The 21,679-nt window shown below is 38.8% G+C and overlaps 1 long non-coding RNA gene across 2 annotated transcripts in view; it reads right to left on the bottom strand.

Moving 5' to 3' along the window:
* Positions 1-21,679, bottom strand: part of LOC101323486 (uncharacterized) — a 218,641-nt gene that overhangs the window by 115,652 nt on the left and 81,310 nt on the right. The gene's annotated exons all lie outside the window — the stretch shown is intronic.

Genomic DNA, 21,679 nt, shown 5'->3' with positions numbered 1-21,679 from the left:
AAAGAGGCTTCTAGCATCTGGCGCTGGTACCTTCCCAGCTGTTCTTTCTCTTCTCAGCACCTCAGGTTGTGGTATTGGGCAACAGACTAGTCTAGGAAATAGCCTTTACTTCCCATGATATTAGTTCTCCTGATTCTAAGACTAGAACAGATGTTCATCCAGGGAAAACAAATTTAAGGCATGGGGGTATATTTCCTCATGTGCTTCCATTTGCACTGACCTTCATCATAGACAGATTTTGCCTGCTCCAGACAGAATCACTGGCTCCAGGCCTTTAAGAGAATAAGCTGATGAGTCAAGAACTGAGACCTTGGCCAAGGACTCCTTCACTGAAGGGCATATTCCAGCAAACACTGTAGCTTTTCCTCCCACTGCCTTCCTCTCTGCCTTGCCCTTCAGCGCCGTACAGACTGTTTGTTCTCGGCAGAAAATTCACTCTTGCTCCAAATCCATACAAAACAGACTTTACAATGGGTGTTACTGGTGGAAGATATGTTTTCATTTCTATTATTTCTATTTACCCTTCTTGTCTGCCCAAGGGTAGGTTTTATACGATTTATCATCCATTCTAATGATATTCTGATAGTAAAAGAAATGCTATTAATAATTATCTTGGGCCGTCACGTGTAGAGGAGGACTTGGGACACAGGATTACACAGCTGAATGAGATTTTCTACCAATTACTTCCTGGGCTCTCTAAAGAGTGGTTATAGGATGTGAGATCAGGGAAAATGCTATGTAGATTTTAAAACCACTGAATTTGGTATGATTCAAGGACTTTGCTGGATTAAGTAGAGTCTTATGTTTTCCCAACAAAAACAGTGTGTTCCCTTTCTCTTCTATTTCTTATTGTTACTTGAAATAATTTTCATGTGTACTGTCTACTTTACTGTTCTCTTTCTTCTGGTCGTCCATAAACTTGGAGACCTCATTTTAGTTTTTATTACCATGCTGTAAGTGTTCACAAACCTTGACCCCGCTAAAAATTTTATTTTATCATTTTAGCAGTATGTATCATTTAGGAAGTTATTTTAAGAGCTTTGTTTACTTGTAGCTCACTTAGACTCAATCTTCTTTTGAACTCTTCCCCCCCCCATCACCCCCCCCACACACACATATCCACACATCTGGCAGGAGCAATTAATTAATCACCATGCAATATGCTCTAGTTCTTTCTGTAACATTCAGGGTAAGGAAAAAACTAACAATACCATTTAATCACCACCGTGCCCAACTTGGCAGGTAATTATTAGTCATTCTTTGTATACCTTGGAGGCAATGAAGTGTCATCAGAAAATATTCACTAAACTGAAATTTTAAACGCATTCGATCCAAAATACAAAACGAATGTCACTGTACACAAAATACTGTACTAAAGCTGTAAGTAGTAACAAAGAAATAAAGACATAATCCCTGCCAAAAAGAACTTACAACTTATGTCTAAATTTAAAAATACAAGCCTAAAAATTACTTAAGAATTCCCATCAATAAATCTGAACCACTATCTTACACGATATACAAAAATAAACTAAAAATGCATTAAGACTTGAATGTAAGACCTGAAACCATAAAACTCCTAGAAGAAAGCACTGGCAGCCAGCAGTTTTACATAAGTCTTAGCAATAGTTTTTGGATCTGTCTCCTGAGGCAAGGGCAACAAAAACAAAAATTAACAAATGGGACTACATCAAACTAAACAGCTTTGGCACAGCAAAGGAAGTCAGCAACAAAACAAAAGGGCAACCTACTGAAAAAGAGAAAATATTTGCAAATCATATATAAAGAGGCACAGACTTCCAGTTATATAATAAGTCATGGGGATGTAATATACAGACTAGGGAATATAGTCAATAATATTGTAGTAACTTTAAATAGTGACAGACGGTAACTAGACTAACAGTGGTGATCATCTCATCCTGTATATAAATGTCGAATCACTATGTTGTTCACCTGGAACTAATACAACATTGCAAGTCTATTATACTTCAATAAAAAAAAAAGAATATACATCAATTTAGGAGGAAACATATAAAATCTAAATAATGGTTTTTAGCACTATGGGTTATATAGGGAATGTCTTAAATGTTCTGTTTGTTGTTTCCTGCATTAAGAGATGAAAAAAGGAGAACAAGCATCCAGTCAGTTTACAAAAAGGAAGTACTTTAATCAGAAAGCAGGTAGTACTTTTAAGCTGCTCGGCCAAGTATGACCACAAATATTTTAAGGTAATGGAAAGCTATGACACTCAGCAAGGTGAACTTCTGGGCCAAGAGGAAGTAAGACACTTGCCCTTGGGAGAAGCCCTTAGAGGTGAGAAGTTAACAGGCAGTCAAGCTCCTGCTTCAGTGTAACCACTTGAGGGAGAGGAACCATGGAGATATGGGTGCTTCCTTCTGACAACAGTGGGTGACGTGAGACCATAGTGTGCATTCTGCCTTCTCCCGTGACTCACTTGGCCTCCTTTTTAATTCTTGGCTGATTCCCTTTGGGGTAGTGGTACAACTATAAAGGGAGCCTCACTGAAATCAAACTGTGGCCCCCAAAACATCACTACTGTTACTCCGTCACCAGCCACATCTAACCTGTGAGATTATCTTGCCCGAAGTACAGAAGAGAGACATTGGAGGGATGAGAAATTGGAGTCACTGCTTCTGACCAGCTCTGTGTGTACTATTAAGGGCTTCATTTAATTGCTGTGTGTGGCTGGATTAAAGGGAATTATAATACATTTATTTTTGCTACTCAAACTGTGTCCCATAGACTAACACCATCATGAGCTGGCTGCTTGTTAGAAATCAGATTATCAGGCTATATCCCAAATGTACAAATCAGAATCAGCATTTTAAAAGGGTACAGAGATACTCAGTGCATGTCCTTGTGCCCTGGTCCAGTAGTTTTCTTCATCTCTTGTTGCTAAACTTGTGGAGACTGTTCTGCTTTTCATGCCTGTCTTGCTTGGGCTCACTGGTGAAACCCCAAACAGACAATTGTCAGAACAGTTCTTTTGAGAGGTGTTTTCCCAAACCTTATAGTTTGTCAAGGTTGGAGGGGAAAAGGAGGGAGGGCGTATCCAGAAAGGGAGGTTGGAGGAATAGTGGGAAGAAGAAAAAACATGAAAAAAGAAAAAGAGGAAGATTGGGACTGACATACACACTACCGTACATAAAATAAATAACTAATAAGGACCTACTGTATAGCACAGGGAACTCTACTCAATACTCTCTAGTGGCCTATATGGGAAAACAATCTAAAAAAGAGTGGATATATGTATAACTGATTCACTTTGCTGCACACCTGAAACTAACACAACATTGTCAATCAACCACACTTCAATAAAAATTTAAAATAAAAATGAAAACAAAATAGATAACCAACAGGACCTACTGTATAGCACAGGGAACTCTGCTCAATACTCTATAATAACCTAACTGGGAAAAGAATTTGAAAAATAATAGATACATATATACATACAACTGAATCACTTTGCCATACACCTGAAACTACCACAACGTTGTTAATCAACTATACTCCAATATAAAATTTTTAAAAATTTTTAAAAAGAAAAAGGAGGCAAGAGTTAAAGCAAGGGACATTTGCATCTTTTTAAATACAAAATATCATAAAGAGATTTTAAAATATAATCTATGAGATCATCTAGACAAATGCTGGAAACATATTACATGCATAAAATTTAAAACACCAATTCGTTACCTTGTTAAAATACATCTACCAGAAAACTAGAGAATTTATCACATATTGTACTTCCTAGATGAACATTTTTTAATTCAATCCCATTAAAGGTACTAACAAGATTAGGAAGCCCACTGTCCTGGACATCTTTTGTTTGTCTGCTTAGCACTATTCCTGTGCTCTGGGAAAGATAACCCCCTTCCCTGGGGAACTGCTCCCCACAGCAAGATAACTATATGATGGGGAAGAAGTCTCCACCAATTCCCAAGTCCATTGTTGAAGGTTAAACACATGAGCCGAGCCAAGCCAATCATCATTCTTTCCCACGTGTTCTTATGTTTCCACGTGTTCTTATGTTTTTGTTTTTGTTTTTCAAACTGAAGCTGAAGGAAGGGATTCAATTCCAACTAGTGGCAGAAGTTTTGAGATAGGAAACATGAAACTCTGTGTCTATGGTTCTGTCAATAAGAGGGTGATCAGTAACTGTAGAACATGAGACCCAAATGGAGAGAAAATTAAAAATGAGCTAACAAGGGAATGAGCCCTGGCTGCTTGTCAGTGCGTGGTCTGGAGTGTCCTCGGGTCAAGCTGCAAGCTGTGTAAATCTCCTAATGATTTCCTCTTTTTACCTAAGTTTATTCAAGTTAAATGTATCTTATTTGCAACCACAAAAATCTTAACGGAAATACCATTGCTACTTCTCAGCCTTATTCTCAGGACTCGAGAAGTGCAATGAGAGAAAGAAAATGAATAGAAAGAATAAACATTGAAAATAAAGAAAATGTAGTTATGTGTCAATGGCATAGCTATCTAGAACATAGAAAGACTCAGTTTATTAATATTGGAAAAATATGAACAGATGGTAATGTTGCTAAAAGTTAAAATATAAAAATCAAAAATAACTTTTCTATGATTAGCAACAAGAAATCAGAGAACATAATAGAAAAAGATTTAAATGCAGCCCAAACCCCCTCTTCCTGGATAGGAAAACACACATTGAGATGTTTATTCTTTTAAATAAATCTTGCAAATGATACATCTTAAACAGTTAATAGTTTCTGCCTTTGGGCAAGGACCTTGGAAAGAGAGGGAAGGAAAATGAGAGGCAAGCTCTTTCATCCGTTAGTCTGTATATTTTTGTATTATTTGAATTATTTATAATCATGTATTCATGCAGAACATTTGTAATTCAAGGAAGCAATGGCACAAAAATAGTTTTGGGCTCTAACATTACAAATAATTCTTTTACAATTTGAGGGGTCAGAAGTGGTCTGGCATGAATCCTCAAAGAATATTAATCGGTTTTTATAATACAATTTGCTATGTGCTTTTTCTCCTTCCCCAAACTGGAGGTCAACCAGATGGTAAGTTCCTTGAGAGCAAAAAAATTTTCAGCTTTGTACCCAAGTACTTATTAACACAATGCTGATATTTGGTAGTGTTCAATAAGTGCTACTATATTTTGTTAAGTGAATGTGTGGTAAAGAATATAGCCATTCTGGGGACAATCATAAGGTCATCTACAAAGAATTATCTAAATGTACATGGAAAACTCTTTTCTAAGTGAAAACTTGAAGTCTTTAAGGATTTCCTGTTGTCACTTCTCAGATGACTTTTGCTGCCATAGAAATATAGTGATTGGGAGAAAGATAATGATTTTGGCGGATGATACAATTGATTTGAGAGGTAGGGTTGTGGGCTAAATGTAGGAGGATACATTCAACATACCAAAAATAAGAAGAACACAGCCCATTCAACAGATTGCAAAAATATATCTGTAGTCTTACAAATCCAGTAGATAAATTGATTATTAGAGGAAAAAGTTCTTCCCACATTAAGCAGAATCTGCCACAATGTTCCTAAGAAAAGAATGTATCTCTGGGTAATCAGACATGCCAAGCCAAGGCAATTCTCCATACACTGCATGTCATGATGGTGAATGCAATACAAGCTCAGATGTACAAAGGATACAAATAGTTCATCAGTTCCTTACTGTTGAATTAAAAATAATATTATCTTTTCAGCAATATGTATACTTATAACTGTTGAAAAATGTTAATAATAGTTCATTCTTTTTCTTTTGTCTATCTAAATCTTAGGCTCAATTTTTTGTGAAAATTTGTAAGAATATTTTTCCTAGCAAACATATTTCTAAATCACCTTAAATGCTTTACACTTAAACTGAAAATGATTTACAAAGATTATTTTTTCTTTTAGATACATTCATTGATTTTTATAAGAGGGACAATAGTGAAAGAGGATAAAAGAGTCTAATCCCAAGATTTTCTGGGAGCAGAGAACCTAATCTCTTTGAAATGAATGAGCTGTCCCTAAAATCAATATTGTAAATGACATCTTCCCCTTTCTTCCCTTTCCAACAGAAAGATTCTAACTATGAAATGCTAGGTTAGGTCTTGGTGATCCTGATGCTGGTGATTTATGTACAACCAAAGCTGCTCTATTTCGCTCTACTTTTGGTAGAGCCAATCCAAAAACAGTGTTTTGAGTTTGTGGAAAATACAAAGAGACCTCTCTCGAGACTCTATTATTTAGATGATTAAAGGAAATATCTCCTTTTTCCAGAAAGTTTGCCTTCTTAATTATGAGTCAGATAAGAATAATGATGATAACACAGCAATAATAATAAATGCTGATATTGCTTAAGCACTTGGTACCAAGCACTATTTTAAGTACTCTATATATGAGACTTAGTTCTCACTACTACCATATACAGTATTTGCAATATTACCTCCATCTTACTGACTTAGCTTGGCCATTTTCATCAGTCAGGAACTGGCAGAGCTGGGGTTGAAACTGAAGCATGACAAACACTGGAATCCCCCTTCACATCTTTTTTTTCCTTTTTTTCTATTCCTCTCATAGACCTACCATTCATTGATTCATTTTTGTTCCTCGTCCTTTCTTGGACTCCATTTTTTCCCAGCTGTGTCTTAAGAGAACCTCAGGCACAGAGAGCATAATAATCCTAAACTGACAATACTAGCTCATAGAATGTTACATACATTTTACTTTTTAACAACCAAAATCTTTCAAAAGCACGTTTTCCCTTGAGGTTCATGCCACCTCAAAGATTTGGCATCTACCTCATCATTTTCCTCCCTGCCGTAATTTGGAGAGACTCCTAAGTCAGCAGATGGCTCTTCGAAGACCTAATGGCCTTACAGTTTGTTGACTACCTCAACAGAGATGACTTGAATTTCACTTAACTTCTGCAACGACACCATCATCAACAAACAGAAGCACGGACATCCTTTTCCTACAACAATAATTTCCTGTTGTCACTAAGATTTTTAACCCTCTTAGTCTGCCAAATAAATCTTGTGATATCACCCATTTCTCTCTATTTTTAGTCCATTTTCATCCTGTATGTGATGAGCCATTGCCCTGCATCCTTCTATCCTGCTCTTCTTCCAAAGTGTCCCTCTGCAAAACCACCACTGCTGCAATCTAGACACAGCTCAAAATACAGAACAAACGTTCACATACAACTATGTAGACTATCAGATCATTCCAACAAAACGATATTAGATGTTTTCATCTGTGCTTTCAAAACTACTTAGCCATTCAGTTGTATATTCTGAATAAGCTCCCTCACCGAGTCCCCTCAGTGGTCAATCATTCCCAACTTGCACCCTTACCCTCAGGGCCCCTGTCTCAGCATTCTCTCACCTCACAGCAGATTACTAAGCTTTCATCCTTACAGAAAAAGTCAGAGATTGTAAACACAGTCCCACATTTCTGCTTCCTTACCCATAGCTGTGCCTCCCCTTATCTTGTTTACTCGGTGGCAGAGGAAACAGTTTCCAGGCCATTCATGTATCTGCACCTGAAACCCCTCCCCTCCAAATCTTGATCCATGGATTATCCATCATTCTTGTGCACTTAATCTTGTTTACTAATGACTCTTCTGCATCAGCATATAAATATTCTCTAGTTACTCCCATTAAATAGAAACCCTTCCAGGGCTTCCCTGGTGGCGCAGTGGTTGAGAACCTGCCTGCTAATGCAGGGGTCAAGGGTTTGAGCCCTGGTCTGGGAGGAATCCCACATGACGCGGAGCAACTAGGCTCATGAGCCACAACTAATGAGCCTAGTGCGTCTGGAACCTGTGCTCCGCAACAAGACAGCCCGTGATAGTGAGAGGCCTGCGCACCGCGATGAAGAGTGGCCCCCGCTTGCCACAACTAGAGAAAACCCTTGCACAGAAATGAAGACCCAACACAGCAAAAATAAATTAATTAATTAAAAATAAAAAAACCTTCCAGGCTTTACATGCCTCCCTAATTCTGCCTCAGAACTTTCTTTCCTTTTGTAACCAAGTATCTTAAAAAGCAGCTTTCTTCATTGTTTCTAACTCAATTCCCTAAAATCCAGTGTCTGGCTCCACTTCTTAACAATGACCTTTAAGTGACTAAATTTGATGCCTTCTCACCCTTGGCCTTCCCTGATGCCCTTGAATTTGATGTAGGTTCCCTACCCTGAACTGTCATAATGCCCTGCGTTTATTTGTATCATTGCATTTAATACACCCCCTCATAGTTACCTTTTCATATATTTATCTCACTCCCTTTACTCCTTGCTTCCAACCCATCATTAATATCTGCTGTTATTTTCTTCTAAATATTATCTCTGTCCATTGCCTCAAGTTCATCCTGGTCCAATTCAGGACTTCAGAATTCCTTATCAAAAGAATCTGACATATCAAAATAGATTGTTTACCCTTACAGAACTTCCAGAAAAAACTTGCTACCAAGTCAACTAATCACACTGAGTGATGGTACATATTCATTTGAATTTACTCCAAGTTCCCCACTTTTCTCAGGAAACCAATGAAAAGAATGAAAGGTAAACTAGGACATAATGAGTAGGTCCCAGAAACTAGAGCAAGGAGGATTCAATGAAGGAATAGAGAAACGTCCCGGGGAAAGTGACAGGAAACTTGCTGTCCTATCACCCAGGGAGGGTGCTGTCGGGCTCCCAGCTCCTTCCTCAGTGACCCAGGGCAGTCTGACAGCACAAGATGCAGCACAAAGAGAGAAGGTGCCATCAGCCAGAGTTTCCAGGACCTGTCAGGGATGTAAGAAAATGGCTAAAGAAATCCCTGATATAAAAGCAAGAAAGTCCTAAAAAATACTGATGCTTTCTTGTTGTTGTTCTGCAAGAAGAAGAATTAGAAGGGGCGGGGGGAAGGAGAAATTAAAAAGCAACCATAGGGTCTTCCCTGGTGGCGCAGTGGTTGAGAGTCCGCCTGCCGATGCAGGGGACACGGGTTCGTGCCCCGGGAAGATCCCACATGCCGCGGAGCGGCTGGGCCCGTGAGCCATGGCCGCTGAGCCTGCGCGTCCGGAGCCTGTGCTCCGCAACAGGAGAGGCCACAACAGTGAGAGGCCCGTGTACCGCAAAAACAAAAAAAGCAACCACAATATAGCATTGTTTGGTGAATCCTGAGTGTAGCAAGCATATGCCAAGTGAATCAGTTCGTGGTGAAAGGTATGACCATCTCCCCTCCAACAAAGAGCTGCACCAAGTCTTAGGAAGCCAATTCCTTTAGCCCTTCACTTTACTTGTGCTCAGAATCAGGACATAAAGACAGTATTACAGCAGTTATCATATCCCTGTGTAATGCATTACTTCTTAGATTCAATTTATTTTTAAATTTGTGAGCTTAGATTAAGAAGAAATGGTCTTACAAGATTGACTTTTAAATGAGATTTTATTGTGTAAAAGATTAAATATAGTAAATGCCCCCAATTATAAAGATGATGCTTTTTATTTTAGGTTCCACAAATGTTTTTAAAAAGTCTGTATTTGAGCCTGAAACCTCAGTACAGAAAAGTCTGTATTTTGAGATTATTTTAAAGTGATTACCACATAAAATGGCAGAATTTTTCTTTAAGGGGAAAAATACTTAATTGTGACAGAGGAAACTGTGTTGTTGTTGGACCAACCATTTGACTATGAGAAGGAAACTCCAATTGTGCAACTCAAATTCTCAACCACACGTGCAGGGAATAGGGAATTTTCTGCACAAACAGAATATTTACAGCACAGCATTAAGAGGTAGAAGAATCATAGTTGGCTCTAGCACTGACTGCTGAGATGGCTAAAATGCAGCTCCACTAACTATAGGGACCACCTTCACTGCATGACACTCTCATGACAAAATCACAGCTGGCCGGGACCTTAGGGGCACGGAGGCCAGGCTGTGACCCCGTGTAAGAATGTCTTACCCTGTGTCCCTGGCAGGTGGCCTGCTCAGCTCCAGCTGGAACTCAGCACCTCAGAAAAATAGGCCTGCTCACTTTTGGATGTTTCCAGAGGTTAAAAGGTTTCCCTTAACATTGTATCAAAATTTCTGTCATTGGGTCTTTATCTGTTTGTCACATATCAGAGACCCGAAAAATCTATCCCTTTGATAGGATAACACTTCCCATATTTTGTTACATCTATTATCAAGCCTTTCCTTCTTGAGGGCTGAAACGTCCCTAATTTTTTTTAAAACTATTTTATGCTTGGCATGATTTCCAGAATCTTCACTGTCTTTATCTTCATCTGCTGGGCAAGTTCACCTTTCCAAAACTTGTCTTAAAGTGTAGCATCTCTAGCTAGACATAGTATTCGGATGTAGTTTGACCATTAAAAATATGATGAGGGCTTCCCTGGTGGCACAGTAGTTGAGAGTCCGCCTGCCGATGCAGGGGACACAGGTTCGTGCCCCGGTGCGGGAGGATCCCACATGCCGTGGAGCGGCTGGGCCCGTGAGCCATGGCCGCTGAGCCTGCGCATCTGGAGCCTGTGCTCCGCAATGGGACAGGCCACGACAGTGAGAGGCCCGCCTACCGCAAAAAAAAAAAAAAAAAAAAAAAAAAAAATTAAAAACAAAACTTTTATGGTCATACAATTTCCCCTTGATAGACTATAGGTATTATTTCATTTAATTCTGCATATGATATGAGAAGTGCCGGCATTAGTGACCAGCTTCTTCTGATTGGATATTTATGCAGTTATTTCTTCACTGCAGATATCAAGAGAAGTCATCATGATTAACCCCTTGTTTGCCTTGTTCTATATCTATCATTTTCTATCCAATTGTATTTACCTTATTTTTATTATAAAGTTACACAGTTTTTCTCTCTCAGAACTTCCATATCTCTGAACGTGATTTCAAAAGTACTTTTTCTACATCCATCTGCTTTTAATATGGATTGTCATTTTCATAATAGTTTTATTTTCTATTATTCCCTTCTTTATTTTAGCTTATTTGTTGTCATTGTTGTTCTTTTTAATTCCCCAAAACGGCAATCGTACGATCATGGGATGCCTTCATTTAATAATCTGGTACAGGCATCTGAACATCAATGAACGTATATGCTAACTTCTTGAAAAACAGGCTTTCCCATAATACATCAAGAGGAGTCTAGTGTCATTTACTGGTTTACCTAGGAAAACTTTTCTCCTCCACTAGGCTAGTCACTTTGTAGCTGGGTATTTGAACTCTTTTTCTTTTTTAACATCTTTATTGGAGTATAATTGCCTCACAATGTTGTGTTACTTTCTGCTTTATAACACAGTGAATCAGCTATACGTATACATATATCCCCATATCCCCTCCCTCTTGTATCTCCCTCCCACCCTCCCTCTCCCACCCTCCCTCTCCCACCCCTCCAGGTGGTCACAAAGCACTGAGCTGATCTCCCTGTGCTATGCAGCTGCTTCCCACTAGCTATCTATTTTACATTTGGTAGTGTATATATGTCAATTCTACTCTCTCACCTCGTCGCAGCTTACCCTTCCCACCTCCCCAGTGTCCTCAAGTCCATTTTCTACATCTTCATCTTTATTCCTGTCCTGCCCCTAGGTTCATCAGAACCATTTTCTTTTCAGATTCCATATATATGTGTTAGCATACACTATTTGTTTTTCTCTTTCTGACTTACGTCACTCTGCCTGACAGTCTCTAGGTCCATCCACCTCAATACAAATAACTCAATTTCATTTCTTTTTATGGCTGATTAATATTCCATTGTACATATGTGCCACATCTTTATCCATTCATCTGTCAATGGACACTTAGGTTGCTTCCATGTCCTGGCTACTGTAAATAGAACTGCAATGAACATGTGGTACATGTCTATTTTTGAACTATAGCTTTCTCAGGGTATATGCCCAGTAACGGGATTGCTGGATCATATGGTGTAGGGCGCGGTCAGCTAACTGCTACGCGGCAGGAAGCTGAAATAAGCTGAGTCATCCTTTCTGTGGCCACTGCGCTTGCGCTAAGTATACTAATGAGGTTTTAAAGTAGCGACCTATCCGATGCTGGCTCACAAATCGCACCATCGGCGAAAGCCAATCACAGAGCGACACATGTTCTTAATCCCTATATAAGCAGACTGCTATAGGATTGCGGGGTCTTCCTTCCATCTTTCTTCAACCAAGCTGTGCTCCAATAAAGTGTGATACGAGAAGAATCTTGCGTGTGGCGGCTCGTTATTCTGCTGGTCGGAAACGGCCCGCCGCAAGTGGTGCCGAAACCCGGGAACTTCGCGCCCTGCATGGAGGACCGATTCAGAACTCGACACACGGAGTGAACCGTCGGTGAGTAGTCCAGTCAGGATCAAGATCCGATCTGGGTGCCATCAAGACTGACGAGAATTGTTGAAGAAAACTTCAGAGAAGATGCTGAGCTGGATGTTCCTGATGATTCTTAATCGAAGTCTTTGTATTAGTTGGAATTCCACAAAGGATTATTCAAATTGTGCTTAATGGAAGTCTTTGTATTAGTTGGAATTCCACAAAGGATTATTCAAATTGTGCAACTGAGTGCTGCCGGGCTGGAGCCCGTTGCCTTTGGAGATTTTGCCTCTTGGCTCTCTTCTGCCTTTTCCTCCTTTGGGGAGTGGGTGGGGGTAGGAATCTTTGGAGTCTGCTGTGTATTTGGGATTATGCTGTGTCTCTGGTTGGTCTGTCGTGTGCGCATCAGGGCACATCGAGATAGGGTCCTGCTCACTCAGGCACTTCTGGCTATTAAGGAAGGAGATTCGCCCGCAGCCTGGCTCTCCGCCCTGAATAATTCGAAATGATTGCCCTTGCACAGAGAGGCCTTGTTGCCATTGCACCTCTATAGGGAGTCATCCATTGTCCTGATTGCCCTTGCACAGAGAGGCCTTGTTGCCATTGCACCTCTATAGGGAGTCAGCCATTGTCCTGATTGCCCTTGCACAGAGAGGCCTTGTTGCCATTGCACCTCTATAGGGAGTCAGCCATTGTCCTGATTGCCCTTGCACAGAGAGGCCTTGTTGCCATTGCACCTCTATAGGGAATCAGCCATTATTCTGAGTCAGCCTTTGCACCCTGCAGCCCTTGTTGGCATTGCACGCAGGAAGGTGTCTCAGACATGCCAACGGAAAACTGCCCTCGAACAGTGAGCACATCATGAGGTGAACACTTGTACGGGCTACATTCCGCTTGGTGTTCTAATAAATAAAAAAGGGGGAGATGTAGGGCGCGGTCAGCTAACTGCTACGCGGCAGGAAGCTGAAATAAGCTGAGTCATCCTTTCTGTGGCCACTGCGCTTGCGCTAAGTATACTAATGAGGTTTTAAAGTAGCGACCTATCCGATGCTGGCTCACAAATCGCACCATCGGCGAAAGCCAATCACAGAGCGACACATGTTCTTAATCCCTATATAAGCAGACTGCTATAGGATTGCGGGGTCTTCCTTCCATCTTTCTTCAACCAAGCTGTGCTCCAATAAAGTGTGATACGAGAAGAATCTTGCGTGTGGCGGCTCGTTATTCTGCTGGTCGGAAACGGCCCGCCGCAATATGGTAGTTCTATTTTTAGGTTTTTAAGGAACCTCCATTCTGTTCTCCATAGTGGCTGTATTAATTTACATTCCCACCAACAGTGCAAGAGGGTTCCCTTTTCTCCACAACCTCTTCAGCATTTATTGTTTGTAGATATTTTGATGATAGCCATTCTGACCGGTGTGAGGTGATACCTCACTGTGGTTTTGATTTGCATTTCTCTGATGATTAGTTGAGCATCCTTTCATGTGTTTGTTGGTAATCTGTGTATCTTCTTTGGAGAAATGTCTATTTAGGTCTTCTGCCCATTTTTGGATTGGGTTGTTTGGTTTTTTGATATTGAGATGCATGAGCTGCTTGTACATTTTGGAGATTAATCCTTTGTCCGTTGCTTAGTTTACAAATATTTTCTCCCCTTCTGAGGGTTGTCTTTTCATCTTGTTTATGGTTCCTTTGCTATGAAAAAACTTTTAAGTTTCATTAGGTCCCATTTGTTTACTTTTGTTTTTATTTCCATTTCTCTAGGAGGTGGGTCAAAACGGATCTTGCTGTGATTTATGTCAGAGTGTTCTGCCTATGTTTTCCTCTAAGAGTTTTATAGTGTCTGTCCTTACATTTAGGTCTTTAATCCATTTTGAGTTTGTTTTTGTGTATGGTGTTAGGAAGTGTTCTAGTTTCATCCTTTTACATGTAGCTGTCCAGTTTTCTCAGCACCATTTATTGAAGAGGCTGTCTTTTCTCCATTGTATACTGTTGCCTCCTTTATCAAAGTAAGATGGCCATATGTGTATGTGTTTATCTCTGGGCTTTCTATCCTGTTCCATTGATCTATATTTCTGTTTTTGTGCCAGTACCATACTGTCTTGATTACTGTAGCTTTGTAGTATAGTCTGAAATCTGGGAGCCTGATTCCTCCAGCTCCGTTTTTCTTTCTCAAGATTGCTTTGGCTATTCAGGGTTTTTTGTGTTTCCATACAAATTGTAAAATTCTTTGTTCTAGTTCTGTGAAAGATGCCATTGGTAGTTTGATAGGGATTGCACTGAATCCGTAGATTGCTTTGGGCAGTATAGTCATTTTCACATTGTTGATTCTTCCAATCCAAGAACATGGTATATCTCCCCATCTGTTTGTATTGTCTTTAATTTCTTTCATCAGTGTCTTATAATTTTCTGCATACAAGTCTTTTGTCTCCTTAGGTAGGTTTATTCCTAGGTATTTTATTCTTTTTGTTGCAATGGTAAATGGGAGTGTTTCCTTAATTTCTTTTTTAGATTTTTTGTTGTTAGTGTATAGGAATGCAAGAGATTTCTGTGTATTAATTTTTAATTAATTAACTTTACCAGGTTCATTGATTGGCTCTAGTAGTTTCCTGGTAGCATCTTTAGGATTCTCTATGTATAGTATCATGTCATCTGCAAACAGTGACAGTTTTACCTCTTCTTTTCTCATTTGGATTCCTTTATTTCTTTTTCTTCTCTCATTGCCATGGCTAAAACTTCCAGAACTATGTTCAATAATAGTGGTGAGAGTAGGCAACCTTGTCTTATCCCTGATCTCAGAGGAAATGTAGCTTATTTGTTTAAAAAACAACTAATTCTATTTTATCCCATTATCATTTTATATTTATTCTTTAATAATTTTATTTAAATTGCTCAGTTATTTAATTTTTTAATCATGTTTTTTAAAGTGTCTTATCCAAAACACTTATCTAAAAGTGCTTCCTGGGCTTCCCTGGTGTTGCAGTGGTTAAGAATCTGCCTGCCAGTGCAGGGGACATGGGTTCAAGCCCTGGTCTGGATAGATCCCACATACTGTGGAGCCACTAGGCCCGTGCGCCACAACTGCTAAGCCTGCGCTCTACAGCCCACGAGCCACAACTACTGAGCCCATGTGCTACATTTACCAAATCCTGCACACCTAGAACGCATGCTCCGCAACAAGAGAAGCCACCACAGTGAGAAGCCCGCACACCTCAACAAAGAGTAGACCCTGCTCATCGCAACTAGAGAAAGCCCACATGCAGCAAAGAGGATCCAACGCAACCAAAACTATATAAATAAAATAGAAGTGTTTCCTGGTATCACCCCACTTGTTTTGAACTGTTTCTCCTTTTTACTTTTTGTTTTTTGCTTTTTTAGTTTTAAGTATCTGTGCACAGATCTCTTGTTGTATTTATTCTATCTACAGTTCATCATCAAATGGCCACAGATCTTACTAAACTTACTACTTGCGTCAGAGTGGTAAGGTAGACTCTCTTTGTCTCAGCTCTTATTTTTTCATTTATAAACTGGTTTAATTATTTCCTTCTAACTTAATTTGGAGGTTAGACTACTGATAGTTTGAAAGATCTTTTCAGTTTTTAGCTCCTTGGAGACAGGTGGGGCCAGTGGGTTAAGAAGAGCTGAGGAGCCTCGATTCCATTTTTCTATGTAAGAAAATATGTTCTGTCAAATTTGATAAATTCAACCTCACATTGCAGCCATTGCCCCCTACCAAGCAGCCCTTGCTGATAGAAAGCCATGTCTCTGTCCAGACCCAGGACTCGTGGTGAAGACATGGAACACACTCATTTCTGCTTTTGTTTGATCCTTGAATGTTAACGTATCTCTTCTTAGGAACATCATTCAAAATCTATAAAGCTGAATTCCAGGTGGATGCTTCCCCTAAAACTTTGCATCACCACAGGCCTTGTTATTTTTTTTCCCAGCTCAAAGCAACTACAAACGGCACTTCCTTCACTCAGCTTTCTTTTCTCTGTTTTCCTTTGACGAGCAAGCGGACGCGATACATTGTCCATTTCCCAGTCTTCATTTTCCCAAATAAAGAATTCTTGATTAGGACCCTTCAGGATCCCCTTGCTTATGTTTAAAGAAATTTGCCATCTGTGCTGTTTCCGGAGAGAGATGTATTAGTTCTTGATGTCCTATTTCATTTAGGCTAAGGTTGTCACTGTTTCTAAAAGATATTACATAGATTTATAATGTGGCTGTCCCTTAGCTTATTATAGTTAAGGCTAAATTTCATTGCTTTTGATCATTTCAGTAATTTTAAGCAGAAATTTCTGCAAAAACAACTTCATTCTCTTCTTCTACCAGAGTCACATGATGTGCTACCCAAGACTTTGTCTATCTAAAACTATCTTTTTTGTTGCTTTCAGGCATGAAAGATTACTTAGATTAATACATATTCTCAAATCACAATATTTTTCTTTTGTACTTTTTATTGCTCATTGCCCTCTGGTACCTGATTTTGCAAAATGTGAAAGGAGCCTTACTTTTGCTTTCTTTATAAGTAACACATTACTTTTTTGTGCTTGAGTACTTGAACCTCAAGACTTTCTTCAAGATGATAGAGGGAAATATATCAGCATCACTCGTCATATTTCTGCAAGTTTCCGTAAAATAGGAACATAACCATCATTGTTATCATCACAGTGAAGCATTTTTAAATAGTTTCTGATGTTCTGTCTCCCACTTCTTACTCCTCCTCGTTGAAAGGGAAGCTTCAAAGACCAGTGAGAGCCAGGCATCCTTTGTTTCCTCTACAGAGTGGCTGGAATATATGGAAGGTCACTGCTCACCTCATCTTGCTGCTTTCCTTCTCTTGTAGGTATCTGCCCATAAAAGTGAAATTTGGTCTATTTCCATTGCTTGGTAATGTCTCCAAGGCTAGCCCTGCCCCTTTGGGGGAAGGTCTGCTGTCTCCAGCTGTTTATTCATAACTGAGTAGGTGAATTCATTTTGAGAAGAAGTTGTAAAACACCCCATGTAAAATGAAGCTGCTTCCTCCAATCAAGAAATAGCTTGATGTTATATTTCAGTGTCCAGTTGGCCCTTGCATCTACTTCATTTAGCTAAGAAATCAAGGGTAGGCAGAGAGATGATTAAGCCCCAACAAAACCCCTACAATGTAATTCTATGATTGAACTACTTTATTAGTTTTGTTTTCCTGATTCCTGATGGACTTTTTATAATGTAGATGTGAACCTTTAATTGATATTTTTATATAATTTCTTGAGAGAAAAGAAGATGTAAATATGGAGAATTGCATTCATGGCCTCGTTTCTCTTTAGTTTTTATGTGTGCGTTTGTTTGTTGAATTTGTGAACTATAATGCCAGATTCCAAACTCTGCATTGATAGTGCCCTTTCCTGGTATAGACATAGCACTGACCTCTAAGATCAAATTTATCCTGTGAGAGGAGTTCACTGGAGCCACTCTCTTGAGAGCTTTCTCTAATATCTACACCATCTCTTGTAATAGCTCCTTGAACTCTCAGCCCAATTTACTGGGCCACCCCTTGCCAATCTGGTAAACCATCCCTCCTGACATATGAACATGACTGGTGGGATGATTCCACTTGTTACTATCACTAGAGATGTATCTAACCGGCATGCTGGTCTCAAGCACTTTTCCTTAGCCTGACCTTACATATTCTGTGTCTGGCTGAAATTCTCAACAGGACTGGCAGTTTAGTGATTTCCGTGGTTTTCATCACAAATGCGAGTTTGTGCGAGGCAAGGAAGAGATGATAAACCACACGTGTGTCCTTATGCCCCTATTTTCCCTCACAATTCTTGAATTACAAACCTTGAGAGCAGTAAATATTTGAATCTCTGGAACTTTAAAAAGAGAAAAAAATACATAAGAAAAAAGCAAGCATGGTCTTTCACATAGCAAACACATGCATGGATTTCTCTGCCCATATTCAAATATGGAAGAATGATTATAAAGCTACAGGAAGCTAAACTGTGCTTTCCCACCCAATGTTCAGCTGAATCTATTTGTGTTTCTATAACACGTAGCTCAATTAAATGTGAATTCATCTACATATCAAATACTTGGGAGGAAAGAAAGCAAGAACAAATAGATTGTTTTATTATCAGTAACTACTATATTTGACCAATTGGCTTTCACAAAGAGAAGGGAGATAAGATCATTCAGGCCTGGATGATATCCTGACTTTCAAAACAACATGGCAAACTTCTGTGAATTTCCCTATTTCATGTATTATGCTTTTGTCAAGTTGAATGTCAACTAACATTTATTTTACTAATTTACAAATTTTACTAATTTGCAAAGAACTAAGTTCAGTTCTTTGCACTTGAACAGCATCCACATTGCCAGTCACTGTTACAGTTATATAATTTTTATCCTAAGAGAGCCCATTGGTTCTGAAGAACAGAGACGTAATGAGTCATTTAATTCAAAGATACGGGACACTATATTGTGGGAATAAGTAGTTCCAAGAACACTGCCAGTATCTGAAATAGGCTTTGGATTAGTGATCTGTGCTAAGCAGTCCTAAGTACTCACAAATGGAGTGTGAATATACAGCAAGAGGAAGAAAAGCTAAACAAATGTCACTTTTTTCAGGAGCCCATAGTACATGGCTAAGAATGCATTTTTCATATTTACAGATGAAAGTAAATCAGCTATAATAAGCTTCTAACTGGGCTTCATCTGAAGGTTGTAAGTGGTGTTAAGATTTGGAAATGCAAAGGTATTTAAGTGGATACTACTAAATCTACCACAGCAACTCACAGCCCGAAAGCAATTTGTATTTTGTTGTTGTACATGTTGATATAAAAGAAAAGAACATAATGAACTGAAGTTTTTCCCCCAAAGGAACTTGACCTCGTTAGTGGGGGAAAAAAAGAAGAATCAAAGTAAAATTAAAAACAGCTGTTTGGCCTAAAGGAAGAAAAGGATTCCCCAGTGACAAATTTACAATCAAGAGAAAATTGGGTCCAAAGAAATGAAATGAAGACAGCCAACGTGATTGTCTCTAAATTTATATAAAATAGTTTAAGTATCAAAGGACAGGAAGGAGAAATGTCTCAAAAGAACCAAACTTTACAGTTACTCTCCAAAAGGAACAAGGAGGAAAGAAGAAACAAACTGCAGTATTTGTATATACTACACATTTCAGAATTTTCTTTAAAGCTGCCACAAAGTTTCAATATATCTTTAGCATATACTTAACACAGCTACATCAAAGATGAGCCGAGGGAGGATGGGAGGGAGGCTCAAGAGGGAGGGGATATGGGGATATATGTATACGTATAGCTGATTCACTTGGTTATACAGCAGAAACTGACACAACGCTGTAAAGCAATTATACTCCAATAAAGACGTTAAAAGAAAAAAAAAGAGCGGATGCTAAGCCCTAACTCTAACCACATCACAGTCTGCATCTTGGATGCAGAGACATCACATATGTCCTATAACAACAAATAAAAACTTCTGAAATGATGGGCGTGTGCAATAAAAAATATAAATTAAAAATACACATCTTATTTCTTTAGCAATTAAATTAAAACCAAGCATGCAAAGGAATTACAATCAGAAGTGGTAGTGAACTCTGGGCCTGCATTGATCAACTCAATCCATCCAGAAACTGAAAACTTTCATTCTTCATATGAAAAAAAAAAAATTCATTATTACATATAAATGCACAGATATTTTCAATGTGCTACTCTTTGCTCTCACAAGGAACAGACTAAAATCCTTAACATGTGCCAGATGCCTGCCCTATGCTTGCAATCTATGTTATTACATCGATAGGCATAAATACCAAATGCCTCACCACCTTGTTGATTTGAAGATGACTTAAGAGACTCAAAATATAATCTCAAGGCCTTTTTTAATAAATGTGTTTCATTTTAGTCTGATTTAGTGTCATATTCCAAAAGATATGGTTCATTTTTCAATCAGTTGATTTAGTTCAGTTCTTTCTGTTTGGTGGGAGGGCAGAGATTAAATCTTCATAGTGTTGATTAAGATCTCATGGAATCCTAAGGACTCGAACTTCAGTTATCACTTTGTGTGCCACCGCTCAATTCCTGTCATTTACTTTTCCCTTCACCTGTCACAACATGAAATGGTTATGAGCTTTATGCTTCCTTCTGAAACAAAATGAAATTTTGCCCAACTATCCTGTCAGAGGAGTAGCTTGAAGGCATACAAAAGTCACAGGATAAAAACTTTTGAGCTTATTTTCTCTAATAAACATATTCAATTTCTTTTTAGTTAGAAAAGAACTCCAACTTGTTAAGATAAGTTTTCCTTTAGTTATCTCTTGATGCTTTTAATAATATACCCATTGCTTGGTGCTCCATAAAGATATTCACAAATATAAAATAAAAATCCATTTATAGGATCTTTTGGATTGACATAATATTAAAAATGGGGATGTAGGTAATTAATGATACCAGAAAAAATACTTTCAAATATCCATGCTGTTCCTAATGGCAACAAATGATTTCTGTGTGAATAATACAATGTACACAAAATGAATAAGAGTTGGGCCATTTTTTTCAGCATATCATGCTAATATCAAAAGGAAAAGAATAATGATAACTGACGACATCCCAATTCAATAGAAAAACAGAACTGCAGATGTTGTGGCTTTTAACCAGAAGAGGCTAGACCCCTAACAAGAAAACTCTCTGGTGGCCAGAACTACTGAGCACACATCTGGAAACGAAGAGACACTAAAACTTGATGAGAGCTCTGGAGTGCCCAGAGATGCAAAGCAAGCTTCCAAGTTTAAAACACACAGAATTTTCTCCAGTTGCTCTGCCTGAAATTTAAATTATATATTACAGAATTTGGGGGTCTTCCTAACTAGATGGGGGGGAAATAGATAATTTTTGAGACAGCTGAAAGAAAACTGCTTTCCTTTCAAAGTATTGACCACAGTATTTGTGCATAAACATGAAAATCCCACGGAAAGAGCTTCCGGCGAGCTGTTACAGATGGTGCTTACGGAAGAGGCGTTATCTCTATGAGGATCTCAAAGGCAAACTTGACCACACTCATAACAAAAGAGCCACAAAAGGAATAAGTTGTATAGATGGTTCTTCCAGCCCCAATTCTGTCAGCCACAGTGGATGAGGAACACCTTTTGAAATGTAATGACTGGGGTTGTAATCTACAACTAGGAGCTAGGAACTAAATGTTCTTAAATGTATTCAGATTTTCTGCCTTTTGAAGACACTCGTTCCAAAATGTTTCCAAGTGAATTTATGCAGCATATATGTTGCATTTTTCAAGATTAATTCATTTATTTTCCTGTGTCTGTTAAACAAATGTATGTTGCAGATATATATTTGTATGTGTGTGTGTATATAGACACATACAACCTCAGAACTGC

Source organism: Tursiops truncatus, chromosome 18, assembly GCF_011762595.2.
Source record: "Tursiops truncatus isolate mTurTru1 chromosome 18, mTurTru1.mat.Y, whole genome shotgun sequence".
Classification (NCBI taxonomy): Eukaryota; Metazoa; Chordata; class Mammalia; order Artiodactyla; family Delphinidae; genus Tursiops; species Tursiops truncatus.
This window is presented reverse-complemented; position numbering and strand designations above follow the sequence as displayed.